The sequence below is a fragment of the Pararge aegeria genome, chromosome 20 (assembly GCF_905163445.1).
Source record: "Pararge aegeria chromosome 20, ilParAegt1.1, whole genome shotgun sequence".
NCBI classification, from domain to species: domain Eukaryota; kingdom Metazoa; phylum Arthropoda; class Insecta; order Lepidoptera; family Nymphalidae; genus Pararge; species Pararge aegeria.
Genome location: NC_053199.1, coordinates 13,387,958 through 13,405,798, shown reverse-complemented (window position 1 = coordinate 13,405,798; position 17,841 = coordinate 13,387,958).

Here is a 17,841-nt window from a genome sequence, read left to right as displayed (position 1 = left end):
TACTCGGTCCACTTTTTTTGAACTATGTGACAATTGGTTAACATTGTGGACGCTTAGCTACACAGATTCCTCGAAGGCCTTTGATGAGGTAATCAGAAGCTGTTGGTTGCAAAACTTTCTTCCTTTTGGCAGGTAGGTTGCGGCCCTCATCGTGGATTTCTTCGAATCTGGTTGACAGATCTGACAGATATGTAATCAAGGTTCACTAATCTACGAGTATTTCTTACATCCGGCGTCAGCAACTTCGTCAAGATATCTCCAGTGTTCCATTTAGTGAGGATTTGTTGAAGATTTATATAAAATATAGACAAATAGATTACAAAACTATCAAGTATCAACAGCGAATCACACGCATCAGGAAACTGTATCTTTTCAACCATTAGCAGTACATAGCACATTGAAAAATGTTATAAGATTGATTGATCGTTTGATTGCATGTGTAGACAAAGATAGCGAATTAATGTAGTCAATATATTAATATTTAGCTAATATGCTAGTGGCAGTTGTGGATCGCATTATGTATTATTTTTCATCGTTGATTATGTATTGTTAGTAATGAGCATAAAGTTATAATGATTTGCTTATAAATCTACATCTTTTTTTTCAATAGGTAATTTTGGATCCATCTTTGCAAATGTTTAACAGATTGCCCACAGAATATTTCCAGGTAAAACTTGGGTTGGATTTTGATTGGCCGGTTTCTTCTCCACTAGCCCTTGGTATATCTCCCGACATGCATTGAATTTCATAATTTTAGCTTAGAATATTAATTTCCAATTTTTTATTCCATGATTTAATTGACACCTTAACAGGAGTTCTGATCTTGAACCGACTTCTACCACTTATGATAACATCGTCATCGTTAGTCTTATTAATGTCCCACTGCTTGCTATAAGCATTGTCTCTAAATACGAGTACGGCATACTTAGATATAGCATGCTGCTACAATTGATTCACATTAACTAGCGTAAGTCTAACTTTGGAATTCAAGTTCAAAAATTCATGTAGTCCTATTCGGTCAGGTAGTTAAAACAGATGTTGCAGTAAAAATTAGCAGATTGCTAACTTGTTAGGGGTATAACAGTTTTTGAAGCCCATAGGGTTTTTATAATACATTCTGGAATAGTAGATCACTTGGCAGTAAGCCTATGAAGCGTAAATCGAAACTAAAAATGTAAACGAAATTAAAACCAAAACTTTGTAATGAACGGTGAGCGATCAACATGAATTCTGCGGAAAAGTTTTGTTTGCTTTGAAACGGTTATCAAGTTACGATCTGTTTATGTGATCGTAAAAAAATCTAGGAAACATCAAATATGGCATAGCCCTTGGGATATTTGAAGGCTATTTTTTTGTATATTACATATTAGCAAAGCCGCCACCCAGCGCTAGTGATTATGGGCAAAGATTCCCCTCAGGGAGAGGCCTTTAGTCCAGCAGTGGACTGTTATACATATAGGCTATAGGGAGCCTTTTATTTTTCACATATTACTAGATATATTGAAATTTATTAAAATTTTTTATAAATCCTACCAAAATATTGATTGATCAGTTGATTGCGCATCTATACCAAGATAGCGACTTATGATAATGAATATTATAGCTATGGTGCTTGTGGCAATTTCAGGGCATATTTTTTTTTTCGTTGGTTATTTTGTTTGTATTAACTTATATAAGAGTTGGTATGCGAGTTCTTCTGGTTTTAATTTACTAGGCCTGTTTCTGAACTGTGAACGTTATATTTCTTAGCCGCTGGACTTGCTACTCCGGCTATCTAAGCTCGCTCCAGAACCTAAAAGAAGAATTTTGAATTTTGAAGAATTTTGTTTGTGCGTAATTAAGTTTTACTCAAATATACTCAGATCTTCACAAATTCATATTGTAAATATAGGTGTGCTATATATAGTAGATTCAATGTGATTGTATTGATCATCATCATTTTTGGCGTCTTGACGGCCGCTTTGATTAATATGAAGAAAAATCTATGTAGACTGTATATGCTATTGTATAAGTATGTCTATTTAAAAATTGCAATAATTCACAATTATTGCAATTTCTAAATTTATTGGTATAATGATATGCCGTCGCGTCGTCGGTGGGCCAATCGAGAGTGAATTTCGAGTGGGCGTTATTGTTGGGTCTTTCGTCTCCTCTTGTTCACTGCTTATGTGGTTCTCTTATACTAAGCTTAATTAATGCCCCACGGTGGGTACAAACATCATCTCTCATACGAGAAAAATATATACTTTTACCCTTTTTCAATATAAATCGGAGGGTTATTAGGATTACTCAAAATTAAATCTGGCCTGACAAAGCTGACTGTAGAAATGACGTAGTTCTATTATAAAACTCAAAGGGTTTTAAGTTAATGCAAACTCAAGACGAAGAAATCATTTTAAATTTTCTTCCACTAGCTCTTTAAATAGTACTTCAGGTATAAATACTGAAGTTTGAATTTTAGATATAGTGTTAAGTTTGACGGTTAATTTTAATAATGTATCGTTTGTTATTTTTGCTTTTCCTTTACTGCAACGTTGTGCTATGTCAGGATTGTGTGACTGAAGATTTCGAAAATGGCCTCGGAAACTTTACGAATTGCTTAGGATATCCGTTGTGGCAAGTGCAGCAATATACGTCTGTGAATATAAATAGTCCCAATTCTAGAAGTACTCGTTTTGTCAGACCGGGGTCGCCTTCGTTAAGATGCATAGCATCGGATTTATTTACAGTAACTCGCGGGGGCACTTTGGAAGCCAGTAGATATCTGGTGTCAAATAACACTTTAGATGTAGTGCACATTGACATTATGCAGCACGTTAATAACGGGAATGATGTTGTGATTGCTGGTGGTATTTTCAGTCCCCGGACTGCAAACTTCCTTCCAGGTTGGCAAATATTTCAACTGCGCGTCTCCGGATCTGGCAGTTTTATAGGCTACGTAAGTTGATATTATGTATACGCAAGGCCAACAAACAAGGCGTTAAACCCGAGTTTGCAAATGGTGGAAAGTTTATCACAAATTTACACGCCTAGGCTGACGCGGGTTTAACTCGTTGTTCTCGCCTTGGTTTTAATACACGGTGCAAAATTTTAATTTGGATTGCATTGTCTTTAAGGCTGGTTGAAAAAGCACATGAGGTTTTGTCCGTCAATTACCTTGAATGTGATAGAATATAAGAAAGAAATACTTAACCCACTGTCTGTGGTGGCAGTTTAAATGTAAAATGGAATATGTAGTCTTGTTGCGAGGCGTTATATGTAAGTGGTATTTGTCGAAAATAGTTTAAACTATTTATCTTTTATCACATTACATGTTTGTTTCAGGTAAGAATTTGGGGAAGGGATCCAGGGTCAGTTGCTGTGGTAGATTCGTATCGCTATATTGGACCGCTGTCCGACAAGGATTCATGTGTCATATATAAAGACAAAACATCAACTACTCAAGCACCAACTTCCACAACAAGGACGACAACAACAACTACCACTACAACAACGGCAGTTCCAACATCAACTACTACTACAAAAACGGAAGCTCCAACATCGACTTCTACTACAACAGATACAACACTGAGTACGTCTTCTAAATCACCACAGCTTTCTATATCTATGCATAATAAATACAAAGAATTTAATGTAGAAATTAAGAAATTTTTTTAGTCAGACGTCATCCTAATTTAGGTTAGGTTCAAAATAATGTCTTCTATTATAAATCAAATAGATATCAGAATCAAATATAAGTGGTTTTTTATTTGTTTCTCACAGCTGATTTTGAGAGCATAGATTTATTTTTCTTTCTCCAGCTTCAGTCCTTACTCAAGAACTATTAGCGTTTCGGTTTCACACTGAATAATATTTATTACAAAGACTTAATCGTTTTATTTCAAGTGTTATTATATTTATCATTATTAAATACAATAGAAATAAGCGTTCTCCGTGTTTGTACCGACCCTTGAATCTTTTAAACTGAGCAACTTATTTTAATGCAGGTTTCAGCATTAGATCGAGTGATTAAAGTTGAAAAATTATAAATATGGCAAACAAAAGGCCCAAAAATTTAAAGTCTAATCATAATCCATATCAGTCACACGTGCAGTATTGCAAGCGGGCGAAGCCAGGGCGGCTAATAGTTTACGATAATCGGTTGCTTTTTAATATTTGTCGTATTTGTGCCATAGTATATTTTTTTTATATTTAGTTATTTACAAGAACAACGGATATTAGATTATTTATTCTTGGCAATTTTTTATGTTTAGATAACGCAGTGTTTGTATACAAGTAGCAAATCTCATACATAATATTATTGCTAATCGAAACATCCGTTACTATTTTATTAGCAATTTTATGATCAATGAACCTTGCTCCATAATTCAGAATCTACCAGCTTTTAAATACAATCTATTAACAGATAACAGTATTTTTATTTGCTTCAAACATCATCATCATTTCAAACGGTGCTTCGCCGTCAACTGCTGTGCCGTCTTTTGTAGAGAGTAACAAAATCTACCATCCTTGGCCGCTTGTTTCCAGCAGCTCCCAAGGACTTCTTTGATATTTTCTTTCCACCACGTGGGGGGGTCACCAACTATTCTTTGTATTCCGATGCGGGGTTGCCATTCCAGCACCTTGGAACCCCAACAACCATTGATTCTCCGAACTTTATGACCCGCCCCGCCCGTAAGCTTCGCGACTCGTTGAGCTATGTTGGTAACTCTGGTTCTTCTACGGATCTCTTCATTTCTGATTTGATCATACTACCAGCATAGCTCTCTCTATCGCCCGCTGAGTGAGTGGAAGATTTTTTATATTACAGTTTTATTACAGGTTCACATTATTTAAAGCATTCGAATCTAAAACCGTTTTCGTGTATCGTAGCCCAAAGAGTAAATTTTATTTGCTGAAAAAAATAGAAGCAGAAAGGCGTGGCGCAAAGCGATCTAGCGATAGTCCTTAATTATTACATAAAAAAAACCCCAACACTCGGATTGTTAGCTTGGCAAATACATTTCATTTTAATTTCTAACCACTCTTACTTCATATTACCAAAAAACCCATCTTAGCGAAGACCCTACTTCTAATAGCTATCTGAATGCCAAACTACAGCTCAATCTATCAAGTTGTTTCAGCTATGCGTTGATAGCTTAGTCAATCAGTGAGTAAGTTACTTCTTCTTTCTAAATTTACAGAAATAATGGACAAACGAGCAAGCAAATCTCCTTAAGTGACTTCAAGGTTACAGAAACCTTTGGGGAATTCGTTTATTGGCTCACATACTTGAATTACTATGCAACTTACATGTATATTGTTGAATTCCATAGGAAAGTATATTTAATTCAACGCTAACATTCCTGCTTATCAATGATGGCATATTTGTTTCTATGTTCCTACAAAAGAGCCTGAAGACGTCGACGGCTCCTATTAAAATATTTTTGGCTGAAAAATGCGAGATTGTTTTCAAATTGCAATGCTCGTCTTATTTTCTAATTGTCCAAATGAAATAACTTTTAATTATCTCGCTGAAAATATAAATAATTATCATCGTAATTAAAATTAAGTAGATGTCAGCTTCTAACAAAACAATTTTTGGTTTGTGAATTTTCAGTGGTATAAACCAAAACGTGGCATTTAAATTGTTTTCCTGGTCAAGAATACGTCTAGTAAGACTAATTAATATTATAATATACGACAAATGAGCGACCTGATATTTTTTTTTTTTTTATTTGTTTGTGAACAATAACATAACTTAACCGCTAATGAATGAAACGATGATCACTGTAAAAGTATGAAACTGCGTAACAGTGATACCACTGCTCGTTGGATATTTATCAAGAAATCTAAATACATTTGAAAATATTAATTAAAATAAAATAAGATAAAAAAAATAATGATCAAAAGGGATACATGCAACATGCTAATCTTAATTTCAAGTGTGTTTGTGTGTGTGTGTGTGTGTGTGTATATGTGTGTGTGTGTGCGTGTGTGAATGTATGTGTACGTGCGTGTGTATCTGTGTAAATCTATGTGTATGTGTGAGTGTGCGTGTGTGTGACTAAATCTTTCAATTGAATTTATTTCAAAATAATAATATTGAGGGATAGAAGTTGGAATCTGCCATTACAATAACAAAGAACAAAAAGTTATTATCATTCAATGAACGTCCCACTATTAGGCTTAGGTCTCCTCTCTTGAAGGACAGAAGGAATTACAATATTGATCAATTCAATACCCATCACACTGCTCAGCATAGCTTTTTTTAAGCAATTAAAAAATAAATTAGTAAATTTGAGGAATACATAATTAAACATCGTCTAGAATTGTAAAATATAAAAAAACCAACCCTGAACTTCTTGTAATAAATTTGCTGGTTATTTGCTGTCGTTTGTTAATTAGGTTCAACCCTTTGAAAAATAATGCCAAAATCACAAGTAAAGGTGCTTGATGAATCGATGCCAGGCCCTTCTCTTTACTCTCTTTCTTTAGCGCCTGACTACAACAATAATTATTATCTTAATTCAGAAAGAAGCGTTCACTGTCTATAAAGTACATACTGCAAAAACACTTCTTATTCTATATCCATCAATCCAGATTTTAGGAATATGGACATACTAAGCTCTAGTTTGATTCCTTTTTTTTTTTTTTTTTAACAACTTTATTATTCAAAAACGGATAAAAATTACAGGACAAAGTAAACATAATTAAAAAGCAAAAGGTGACCTTATACCACTAATAGTGATCTGGCAGGGACCAGGCTACCTTTTTGAACAAAGCCAGTGAGGCACTAGAGAGGCGGGTGTTAGCAATTATACAAAAATATATACACTAGTAACTACATACAAATAAAGGCTGCAGTGGCTGTCCCCTTACATGAGTGTGCAAGAAAGGCAGCTGCCAGAGAGGAGTGGCGACGAATAGTTAAGCGTGCCACAACCCTTAAATGACGACCACGACCGCTCTGACAAGAGCGAACCGACTGAGAAGAACTACATACAAGATTGGATAGAAGCAGGCGTTACTTTGCGGAAATCCATGATATATATAATGAAAATTAAGCTTAATTTACAATGAATAGTTGTTGTTGTTAGCAATTATTCATTGTAAAGTCAACATCTCCTGAGGATGCTCCGGTTTCGGAGCGAAACTTACGTAGAGGGTACATTGCCTAAGATCTGTTTGGTGTGGAGTATTGTAACGTAATAAATGTCTATTTAATATTATAAATTAATATTGTTGGAATTTGCGCGCGGGCAATCTTCCGAAATGTCGCGAAACTGGTATCCCGGCGCGAGGGGAGCGGTACGCGGGGACCAACCGCGCTCGCGGCTTTTCTAACTTCGCACGGCTCGTCAGTCGCCCAGTTCTCTGCTAGAGGCTGGACGCCGCGCGGCCGCTGTGCGGCCGCCGCCGCGTTATTTTTCTTACGACTCTCACTTGATTACTGTTTTTTTTTTGCCTTAGTCCTTAGGGATGCTATCTAGGCCCCGTGTATCGGGTAAGTGTTGAACGATTCCTTAAAGTTTAGACGTTAGAATATCTTTTAATTAGGTAAATTACACGCATGCGGGTCGGCCATTACGCTCGTTGCCTTTGTTCTTTGTTCTCGCACATTGACCCATGCAATCGATCATATTTGGCTTAATCCTTGCATATTCTTTGTTAAAATTTCATCTAAATGTTTTAATTCCTATTTTTTTTATAATTAAGTCCCTATTTCGATAAATTCCCAGATTCTCATACTATAGTAGTTCTCTGTATTTTGCTAATAACCTCACGTACCTTTTGCTATTTGCTATCTTTTAATTAATATTAGTCTTAATGTCTTTTGTTTTATTTTAATGCTTCTCACGCTCTCATAATGTAAACTCCGTCTGATTGTGAACAACGCATCCGCCATCTTGCGCAGTGCTTGCCGCTTAGCTGAGCCACGTGTTTGCAATCAGACGAGTTGAAGCGGAATTATTTTTCACACGCTGGACGAAAATTCCAGGGTTCAAGTTTCGAGTTCAAGTTTCGAGTTTCGAGTCTCAAGTTCAAGTTTCGAGTTTCTAGTTTCAAGTTCCGGGTTCGACTCCCTGTTGTTGTCGACGTCACCTCCGACGCCGATCTCCGGGTGCAGCTGAAGACCACCTCGTCTTCGCCTGCCTCGCCTCAAGTCTCAAGTCTCAAGACTCCCTGTTGTTGTCGACGTCACCTCCGACGCCGATCTCCGGGTGCAGCTGAAGACCACCTCGTCTTCGCCTGATCCTTCTGGGCCACGCAATCAACGGCTACAAGGGCAGTACTCGCCCACTGCAGAATTTGGAAGCGAACTAATTGACGGGCCCTTTCACCCACGACCCTGACCTTGTTACCCTAAATAAATTTGTGATTACGTGTTCCATCTTTTACTAGACCTAACTAGAACCGTTTCAGTATAAAGATTGAAGAAATTATAAATTACACCATACAGATTCTCCTGCTTTTCGCGGACTATAGAAAACTAAGCTTAATTTTCATAATACCCCGACGCAGCATTGTACCAGATTGTCGATCGTTCGTGAGAATCGTTCGTGAGAATCGTTTCGCGACACGGCTTTAAGTTTTCTTGACTAGACGTTTTAGGAGAGCTCATAAAGAAGATACGAACTTTGCTTTTAGAATCTGCTGATTTAAAGTCGCTTAGGATTCAACTGTAATAGACACACTAATAGTTTAATTGATTGAAATAAACTCGTTCTGCTAACACTAACATTTTTCAAAGTTTAGGTGGGGTTAGGTTAAATGCTGCTGAATTCTCAGAACACGTGAGATATAAAATACAAATCCATATTAAAGGGCAAAAAACGAGGTTATAATTTTTGCGATACAATAAAACGTTACGCATTTTAATATTTGCTCTCGGATATCGGATGCCAGAGCAATACGTTGCGTTGGATAAAAACTGCCTTTGACGCGTGCCTGAGTATTGTTTGACGTGTTTACAGGAGTGAGAGGAGGGTGTGATGAATTCGAGACATGGTGAGTTATTTCCAATATTAAAATATAACGGCTTCAGGAATATCTAATGTTCATATTTTCGAATAAAAAAAAAATTAAAATTGCGTAAGCGTACTTGTACGAAAACGCTGCCATATTAAAGACCAGATTACGAGGCCAACTAATTTGCAGCGAGTAGTGCGAGGTAATCTCCTTGAAGCTGTTCACCGCTGCGTTTTCTTTAAGCTTCTGGGTTGCAATGGATTTGGCACCAGCATCAACTGGGAAAACTTGAATACAATGCTCAATTAATCAAACAGAGTTTCTGAACAAGTAGATCGAATAAACATAAGCAAGACGAAAATGATATCTAATGCTTATGTACCGCAACCAGTTATCTTTTTGTTGTGCAACCGGAGTTTACGAATAGTATGTATACCTAGAATCCAGATATATAAAATTATTTTTTTATATAAAATTTTTGAAACCTGCCACTCTCTATTGGATAGAAGCAGGCGTTACTTTGCGAAAATCCAATAAATGATAATAACTTGACAATTATTTATTGTAAAGTCAACCTTTCCTGAGGATGTTCCGGTTTCTGAACGAAACGTGAGTAGAGGGTACATTGCCGAAGATGGGTTTGGTGTGGATTGAAGAAATTATAAATTACACCATACAGATTCGCCTGCTTTTCGCAAAGTATAGCAAATTAAGCTTAATTTTTATAATATACTGCGACTCTCTGGCAATCGCAGCCTGAGCTTTGACCACTAAGCTGCGGCTCATCTTTTGCCGATGCCGACATTAGTATATGCATAAATAATATCAGTCTTATACCGATTGTTTTAAGATGCATTTTAAATATATAAAATTGACATTTCCTCCAAGTGTAGGTAAAAACACTATTACAAATTATAAAAAAAAAAACCATGTCCGTTTTAAAATCCAATTGCTATACTTTAGATGGGCAACGTTCAAAAACAAGACCATAGAACTTGAACTACCTGCAAAATACCAGTCTAGCAGTGTACGTATCAGTTAATAATTTGATGATGATAAAAAATAATTTACCTTACTGGGGAATCGAGCTCTGGTATCGTTACCTTCAGTAGAAAGGCTAAGAATACCAAAACACAGCCGCTACTAAACATTGTGGAGAGGAATTCAATTTTCGCAACCCTATATTTTGACTACGCGACTCATGCTATCCTGGTCTTACCGAAGAACTGTTGAACAAACTCGAGCGCCTACAAAATTTATGTATCCGATTTGTTTTTGGACTGCGAAAATCTGACCACATTTAGGAGTACCGGGTTAGCCTTAAATGGCTGCCGATAAAATTACGTCGTGAACTTCACCTACTCTCATTCTTGTACTCTATCTTAAATAATTCAGTCACTCCTTCGTACCTTAAATAACGTTTTCGCTACATTTGCGATTCTGCTTGACATACTAACCTCCGATCTGGTACTCAACCAAGTTCTTCGGTAACTGTTCCACTTTTAAGGCTATTGTGCTTTGGAATAATTTGCTTGCTGACATCCTTCAAAGTCGATCCCTGCCCATATAAAATAGTTCACCCCTGCACTAAAGACAACTCCCAACGCCAGTCTTTACCCATAATAAACACGCTAGGCAGACGGTTTGGTGATCGCAGAAAAAGGTAGTAGTGGCATCGAGGACGCTGCTGCCTGTTCCCCGTTGAGGAACACTCACTGTGGGAGGATACCCAGGTAGGCCGTAAATGGGTTGGTATGATGATGAAGCGTAATGTTAATTGGTTATCTCGCTAATACTTATTAAACTGGAACTCAGCACAAAACAAATAATAGTCGTATTTCCCAGGCTAGATACTCTGTAGAGCCTATTAAGCCGGCTTAACGCAAATTACCTTCTGGGGTCCGTATTGGTCAGGCAATAAAATTTATTAATTGATTTCCATTCAATGCACCTGCGCTCTCTGTCGTTGTACTACTGTATGATATTAATAGACTTATACTAGCGGCTCGGCCTCGGGTTTACCCTCGTGCAATATTGGTTCAAATATTGAGATAAAATTTTGATGATAACAAAAGCATATTTATTATATATTAACTCACCCGCGTTAAGGGTCGTGAAGTAATTTAATACTTGACTTTGACTTTTTGAAAAAATAAATATTTGACTTTGACTTTAAATTTAAACTTACCATTTGACCTTGATTCATGGTTGATCTCGATAACATCTGCTTTTACGACTATAAGCGGAGCTAGCTAAGCGTCTTAGTGCCTTACTCATTTAATGTTATCTTGTGACGTTCGCCACGCACTATTATAAGCTCAGCGGGGTTTTGTAAATACTCGGTCCACTTTTTTTGAACTATGTGACAATTGGTTAACATTGTGGACGCTTAGCTACACAGATTCCTCGAAGGCCTTTGATGAGGTAATCAGAAGCTGTTGGTTGCAAAACTTTCATCCTTTTGGCAGGTAGGTTGCGGCCCTCATCGTGGATTTCTTCGAATCTGGTTGACAGATCTGACAGATATGTAATCAAGGTTCACTAATCTACGAGTATTTCTTACATCCGGCGTCAGCAACTTCGTCAAGATATCTCCAGTGTTCCATTTAGTGAGGATTTGTTGAAGATTTATATAAAATATAGACAAATAGATTACAAAACTATCAAGTATCAACAGCGAATCACACGCATCAGGAAACTGTATCTTTTCAACCATTAGCAGTACATAGCACATTGAAAAATGTTATAAGATTGATTGATCGTTTGATTGCATGTGTAGACAAAGATAGCGAATTAATGTAGTCAATATATTAATATTTAGCTAATATGCTAGTGGCAGTTGTGGATCGCATTATGTATTATTTTTCATCGTTGATTATGTATTGTTAGTAATGAGCATAAAGTTATAATGATTTGCTTATAAATCTACATCTTTTTTTTCAATAGGTAATTTTGGATCCATCTTTGCAAATGTTTAACAGATTGCCCACAGAATATTTCCAGGTAAAACTTGGGTTGGATTTTGATTGGCCGGTTTCTTCTCCACTAGCCCTTGGTATATCTCCCGACATGCATTGAATTTCATAATTTTAGCTTAGAATATTAATTTCCAATTTTTTATTCCATGATTTAATTGACACCTTAACAGGAGTTCTGATCTTGAACCGACTTCTACCACTTATGATAACATCGTCATCGTTAGTCTTATTAATGTCCCACTGCTTGCTATAAGCATTGTCTCTAAATACGAGTACGGCATACTTAGATATAGCATGCTGCTACAATTGATTCACATTAACTAGCGTAAGTCTAACTTTGGAATTCAAGTTCAAAAATTCATGTAGTCCTATTCGGTCAGGTAGTTAAAACAGATGTTGCAGTAAAAATTAGCAGATTGCTAACTTGTTAGGGGTATAACAGTTTTTGAAGCCCATAGGGTTTTTATAATACATTCTGGAATGGTAGATCACTTGGCAGTAAGCCTATGAAGCGTAAATCGAAACTAAAAATGTAAACGAAATTAAAACCAAAACTTTGTAATGAACGGTGAGCGATCAACATGAATTCTGCGGAAAAGTTTTGTTTGCTTTGAAACGGTTATCAAGTTACGATCTGTTTATGTGATCGTAAAAAAATCTAGGAAACACATCAAATATGGCATAGCCCTTGGGATATTTGAAGGCTATTTTTTTGTATATTACATATTAGCAAAGCCGCCACCCAGCGCTAGTGATTATGGGCAAAGATTCCCCTCAGGGAGAGGCCTTTAGTCCAGCAGTGGACTGTTATACATATAGGCTATAGGGAGCCTTTTATTTTTCACATATTACTAGATATATTGAAATTTATTAAATTTTTTTATAAATCCTACCAAAATATTGATTGATCAGTTGATTGCGCATCTATACCAAGATAGCGACTTATGATAATGAATATTATAGCTATGGTGCTTGTGGCAATTTCAGGGCATATTTTTTTTTTCGTTGGTTATTTTGTTTGTATTAACTTATATAAGAGTTGGTATGCGAGTTCTTCTGGTTTTAATTTACTAGGCCTGTTTCTGAACTGTGAACGTTATATTTCTTAGCCGCTGGACTTGCTACTCCGGCTATCTAAGCTCGCTCCAGAACCTAAAAGAAGAATTTTGAATTTTGAAGAATTTTGTTTGTGCGTAGTTAAGTTTTACTCAAATATACTCAGATCTTCACAAATTCATATTGTAAATATAGGTGTGCTATATATAGTAGATTCAATGTGATTGTATTGATCATCATCATTTTTGGCGTCTTGACGGCCGCTTTGATTAATATGAAGAAAAATCTATGTAGACTGTATATGCTATTGTATAAGTATGTCTATTTAAAAATTGCAATAATTCACAATTATTGCAATTTCTAAATTTATTGGTATAATGATATGCCGTTAGTCGCGTCGTCGGTGGGCCAATCGAGAGTGAATTTCGAGTGGGCGTTATTGTTGGGTCTTTCGTCTCCTCTTGTTCACTGCTTATGTGGTTCTCTTATACTAAGCTTAATCAATGCCCCACGGTGGGTACAAACATCATCTCTCATACGAGAAAAATATATACTTTTACCCTTTTTCAATATAAATCGGAGGATTACTCAAAATTAAATCTGGCCTGACAAAGCTGACTGTAGAAATGACGTAGTTCTATTATAAAACTCAAAGGGTTTTAAGTTAATGCAAACTCAAGACGAAGAAATCATTTTAAATTTTCTTCCACTAGCTCTTTAAATAGTACTTCAGGTATAAATACTGAAGTTTGAATTTTAGATATAGTGTTAAGTTTGACGGTTAATTTTAATAATGTATCGTTTGTTATTTTTGCTTTTCCTTTACTGCAACGTTGTGCTATGTCAGGATTGTGTGACTGAAGATTTCGAAAATGGCCTCGGAAACTTTACGAATTGCTTAGGATATCCGTTGTGGCAAGTGCAGCAATATACGTCTGTGAATATAAATAGTCCCAATTCTAGAAGTACTCGTTTTGTCAGACCGGGGTCGCCTTCGTTAAGATGCATAGCATCGGATTTATTTACAGTAACTCGCGGGGGCACTTTGGAAGCCAGTAGATATCTGGTGTCAAATAACACTTTAGATGTAGTGCACATTGACATTATGCAGCACGTTAATAACGGGAATGATGTTGTGATTGCTGGTGGTATTTTCAGTCCCCGGACTGCAAACTTCCTTCCAGGTTGGCAAATATTTCAACTGCGCGTCTCCGGATCTGGCAGTTTTATAGGCTACGTAAGTTGATATTATGTATACGCAAGGCCAACAAACAAGGCGTTAAACCCGAGTTTGCAAATGGTGGAAAGTTTATCACAAATTTACACGCCTAGGCTGACGCGGGTTTAACTCGTTGTTCTCGCCTTGGTTTTAATACACGGTGCAAAAATTTAATTTGGATTGCATTGTCTTCAAGGCTGGTTGAAAAAGCACATGAGGTTTTGTCCGTCAATTACCTTGAATGTGATAGAATATAAGAAAGAAATACTTAACCCACTGTCTGTGGTGGCAGTTTAAATGTAAAATGGAATATGTAGTCTTGTTGCGAGGCGTTATATGTAAGTGGTATTTGTCGAAAATAGTTTAAACTATTTATCTTTTATCACATTACATGTTTGTTTCAGGTAAGAATTTGGGGAAGGGATCCAGGGTCAGTTGCTGTGGTAGATTCGTATCGCTATATTGGACCGCTGTCCGACAAGGATTCATGTGTCATATATAAAGACAAAACATCAACTACTCAAGCACCAACTTCCACAACAAGGACGACAACAACAACTACCACTACAACAACGGCAGTTCCAACATCAACTACTACTACAAAAACGGAAGCTCCAACATCGACTTCTACTACAACAGATACAACACTGAGTACGTCTTCTAAATCACCACAGCTTTCTATATCTATGCATAATAAATACAAAGAATTTAATGTAGAAATTAAGAAATTTTTTTAGTCAGACGTCATCCTAATTTAGGTTAGGTTCAAAATAATGTCTTCTATTATAAATCAAATAGATATCAGAATCAAATATAAGTGGTTTTTTATTTGTTTCTCACAGCTGATTTTGAGAGCATAGATTTATTTTTCTTTCTCCAGCTTCAGTCCTTACTCAAGAACTATTAGCGTTTCGGTTTCACACTGAATAATATTTATTACAAAGACTTAATCGTTTTATTTCAAGTGTTATTATATTTATCATTATTAAATACAATAGAAATAAGCGTTCTCCGTGTTTGTACCGACCCTTGAATCTTTTAAACTGAGCAACTTATTTTAATGCAGGTTTCAGCATTAGATCGAGTGATTAAAGTTGAAAAATTATAAATATGGCAAACAAAAGGCCCAAAAATTTAAAGTCTAATCATAATCCATATCAGTCACACGTGCAGTATTGCAAGCGGGCGAAGCCAGGGCGGCTAATAGTTTACGATAATCGGTTGCTTTTTAATATTTGTCGTATTTGTGCCGTAGTATATTTTTTTTATATTTAGTTATTTACAAGAACAACGGATATTAGATTATTTATTCTTGGCAATTTTTTATGTTTAGATAACGCAGTGTTTGTATACAAGTAGCAAATCTCATACATAATATTATTGCTAATCGAAACATCCGTTACTATTTTATTAGCAATTTTATGATCAATGAACCTTGCTCCATAATTCAGAATCTACCAGCTTTTAAATACAATCTATTAACAGATAACAGTATTTTTATTTGCTTCAAACATCATCATCATTTCAAACGGTGCTTCGCCGTCAACTGCTGTGCCGTCTTTTGTAGAGAGTAACAAAATCTACCATCCTTGGCCGCTTGTTTCCAGCAGCTACCAAGGACTTCTTTGATATTTTCTTTCCACCACGTGGGGGGGTCACCAACTATTCTTTGTATTCCGATGCGGGGTTGCCATTCCAGCACCTTGGAACCCCAACAACCATTGATTCTCCGAACTTTATGACCCGCCCCGCCCGTAAGCTTCGCGACTCGTTGAGCTATGTTGGTAACTCTGGTTCTTCTACGGATCTCTTCATTTCTGATTTGATCATACTACCAGCATAGCTCTCTCTATCGCCCGCTGAGTGAGGGGAAGATTTTTTATATTACAGTTTTATTACAGGTTCACATTATTTAAAGCATTCGAATCTAAAACCGTTTTCGTGTATCGTAGCCCAAAGAGTAAATTTTATTTGCTGAAAAAAATAGAAGCAGAAAGGCGTGGCGCAAAGCGATCTAGCGATAGTCCTTAATTATTACATACAAAAAACCCCAACACTCGGATTGTTAGCTTGGCAAATACATTTCATTTTAATTTCTAACCACTCTTACTTCATATTACCAAAAAACCCATCTTAGCGAAGACCCTACTTCTAATAGCTATCTGAATGCCAAACTACAGCTCAATCTATCAAGTTGTTTCACCTATGCGTTGATAGCTTAGTCAATCAGTGAGTAAGTTACTTCTTCTTTCTAAATTTACAGAAATAATGGACAAACGAGCAAGCGAATCTCCTTAAGTGACTTCAAGGTTACAAAAACCTTTGGGGAATTCGTTTATTGGCTCACATACTTGAGTTACTATGCAACTTACATGTATATTGTTGAATTCCATAGGAAAATATATTTAATTCAACGCTAACATTCCTGCTTATCAATGATGGCATATTTTTTTCTATGTTCCTACAAAAGAGCCTGAAGACGTCGACGGCTCTTATTAAAATATTTTTGGCTGAAAAATGCGAGATTGTTTTCAAATTGCAATGCTCGTCTTATTTTCTAATTGTCCAAATGAAATAACTTTTAATTATCTCGCTGAAAATATAAATAATTATCATCGTATTTAAAATTAAGTAGATGTCAGCTTCTAATAATAATTATTATCTTAATTCAGAAAAAAGCGTTCAGTGTCTATAAAATACATGCTGCATAAACACTTCTTATTTATTATCCATCAATCCAGATTTTAGGAATATGGACATACTAAGCTCTAGTTTGATTCCTTTTTTTTTTTTTTTAATATAACTTTATTATTCAAAAACAATTTTTGTTTTGTGAATTTTCAGCGGTATAAATCAAAACGTGGCACTTTAAATTGTTTTCCTGGTCATTCTTGACCAGGAAAACATGTCAACCAGGAAAACACAAAAAGGAATGTCTAGTAAGACTAATTAATAGTATAATATACGTCAAATGAGCGACCTGATATTAATTTTTTTTTTTAATTTTTATTGTGAACAATAACATAACTTAAACGCTTATGAATGAAACGATGATCACTGTAAAAGTATGAAACTGCGTAACAGTGATACCACTGTTCGTTGGATATTTATCAAGAAATCTAAATACATTTAAAAATATTAATTAATATAAAATAAGATAAAAAAAATAATGATCAAAAGGGATACATGCAACATGCTAATCTTAATTTCAAGTGTGTGTGCGTGTATGTGTGTGGGTGTGTGTGTGTGTGTGTGTGTGTGTGTGAATTTATTTGTACGTGCGTGTGTATCTGTGTAAATGTATATGTATGTGTGAGTGTGCGTGTGTGTGACTAAATCTTTCAATTGAATTTATTTCAAAATAATAATATTGAGGGATAGAAGTTGGAATCTGCCATTACAATAACAAAGAACAAAAAGTTATTATCATTCAATGAATTAGGCTTAGGTCTCCTCTCTTGAAGGACAGAAGGAATTACAATATTGATCAATTCAATACCCATCACACTGCTCAGCATAGCTTCTTGTAATAAATTTGCTGGTTATTTGTTGTCGTTTGTTAATTAGGTTCAACCCTTTGAAATAGAAAAATAATGCCTAAATCACAAGTAAAGGTGCTTGATGAATCGATGCCAG